Raw genomic sequence first — 2500 nt, 5'->3', positions numbered from 1 at the left:
GTCGCGCGTCCCGGGAGGACAGACCGAGCAAGCCGAGGTGCCGCTCACGGCCGCCGCGAGGGACGTACGGCGCCGGCGCCCGCGCCCCGTGGCACGGCCTAGAGCGTGCCCCCCTGCCACCCCATCGGGGCATCGGCGCAAAGCCCACCGCGGGGTAGATAACCGAAGGCAACGAGGGACGGTGGATGCACATATCCGAGCAGTGGCGATAGGGCCGGAGGGAGCACCGACAGGGCCGTGAGATTTTAAAGTACCGAGGGAATTTGCAAACCGGGCCCGCCCCTCCCCCCGTCCATCGCACGCCGATCGGGGGTCCGGCGCCCCGCGGGGGGCTGCCGGCATGCGCTCCCGGTGCAGGCATCGACGAGCCGCCCGCGACCTCCACTCGGGTCCGAGCCCCCAAGCGCGGATGCCGAAACGCGCCGGCCGCGGCAGCCCCACCCCTGCCACCCCATCGGGGCATCGGCGCAAGGCCCACCCTGGGGTAGATAACCGAAGGCAACGAGGGACGGTGGATGCACATATCCGAGCAATAGCGATAGGGCCGGAGCGAAGACCGAGGGGGTCGGGGGGTTTTAATGTTCCGAGGGAAGTTGGAAACGGGGCCCGCCCGGACGCCCGTCCCTCGCACGCCGATCGGGGGTCCCGCACCCCGCGGGGGGCTGCCGGCATGCGCCCCTAGTACAAGCATCGACGAGTCGCCCGCGACCTCCACTCGGATCCGGCGGCGCACGCGCGGATGGCGAAACGCGGCGGCCGCAGCTGCAGCCCCCCTACCACCCCGTTGGCGCGTCGGCGCAAAGCCCACCCCGGGGAGGATAACCGAAGGCGACGAGGGACGATGCATGCACATATCCGAGCAAATACCGAGAGGGTCGGGGGGAAGACCGAGAGGCAAGGGGTGTTTAGAGTACCGAGGGAAGTTGCGAAAGGGGCCCGCCCGGACGCTCGCCGCTCGCAGGCGATCCGGCGGGGCGCACGGAGGGCGCCGCCCATCGCCGGAGCTTGCTCGGTCATCTCTGCCGCACGGACACGTAAGCGCCGCCGCGCAAGGTTCGGCCGGCGGGGCGGACGGTTCGCCGCCGCAGGCCTTTCCCGCAGCCGGAACGTGGGCCCGGCGTTGCGCGCCGGCGGGCCGCGCAATCCGCCGGGGCGCACGGCGGGCGCCGCCCGTCGCCGGGGCTTCGCTCGGTCATCTCGGCCGCACGGACACGTGCGCGCAGCCGCGGAAGGTTCGGCCGGCGGGGCGGACGGTTCGCCGACGCAGGCCTCTCCCGCGGCCGGAACGCGGGACCGGCGTTGCGCGCCGGCGGAAGGCGCGATCCGGCAGGGCGCACGGCGGGCGCCGCCCGGGCTTCGCTCGGTCATCTCGGCCGCACGGACACGTGCGCGCCGCCCATCGCCGGGGCTTCGCTCGGTCATCTCGGCCGCGCCGCCACGTGCGCGCCGCCGCGGAAGGCTTGGCCGGCCGGGCGGACGGTTCGCCGCCGCAGGCCTTTCCCGCAGCATGCGCCCCTTCGCCCGAACGACCGCGGGACTCCGGTACGGCCTAGCCGTCGGCCGCCCGGCTGCAAGCCGTCGGGGCCGCTCGATCCCCATCGCGTGCCGGCCGCCGCTCGGGCCAGCCGGCCGGCTGCCGCACGTAACCTCTGACCTCATCAGCGGTCGATCCGCACCGCGCTGGTCTTCGGTGCGGACCCGTCGGGGCCGTGCCGCGCCGGCCGTCGCATCCGGTTCCGCAGGCGCCGCCCGGTTGCCTCCCGCCCTCGTGCGCTCGCGCCGGCCGGGCGACGCGGTGCCCGCGGGACTCGGGCATGGTTGAGCCGTCGGCCGCCCGGCGGCATGCCGCCGCCGCTCCGCGCCGCGTGCCGGCTGCGCTCCTCCCCGCGCCCGTCCGCGGGCGGGCCCGCCGCCGCTCGCGCCGGCCGGGCGACGCAGTGCCCGCGGGACTCGGGCACGGTTGAGCCGACGGCCGCCCGGCGGCATGCCGCCGCCGCTCCGCGCCGCGTGCCGGCTGCGCTCCTCCCCGCGCCCGTCCGTGGGCGGGCCCGCCGCCGCTCGGCCTAGCCCCCCGGCTGCCGCACGTAACCTGCGACCTCGTCGGCGCTGGATGCGCGTCGTGACAGTTTTCGGTGGGGCGCCGCGGAGGCGCCGGGGGCCCATGCGACGGGCCAGGGGGCGAACGGAGGGCTCGGTCAGCCCTAACAGGGGACCGGCGACAAAGGAGCGGTCGCGCAAAGCTTCGTAAGGGACCCAGACGACGGGCCTACCGATCCGAAGCACCGCGCACGGACGCGCAGCGGGCCCACGACGGGCCGACACGGAAGGCCCGCCGCCAAGGCCGCAAAACCGACAAAGGAACCCACGGGGACGCACCAGAGCGGGCAAAGCTTTCACCGAACGGGACGGGACCGAGCCCCCGCAACAGGCGAGGGCGACGGATCCGACCAAGTAAGGCCGATCCCGCTCCACGCACGCGCGGCCGCAGGAACTTCGTGAG

The sequence above is a fragment of the Phoenix dactylifera genome, chromosome 10 (assembly GCF_051530095.1).
Source record: "Phoenix dactylifera cultivar Ajwa chromosome 10, Ajwa_hap1_PhDact_Kaust_v1.1, whole genome shotgun sequence".
NCBI classification, from domain to species: Eukaryota; Viridiplantae; Streptophyta; class Magnoliopsida; order Arecales; family Arecaceae; genus Phoenix; species Phoenix dactylifera.
Note: the sequence above shows the minus strand (reverse complement) of the source record.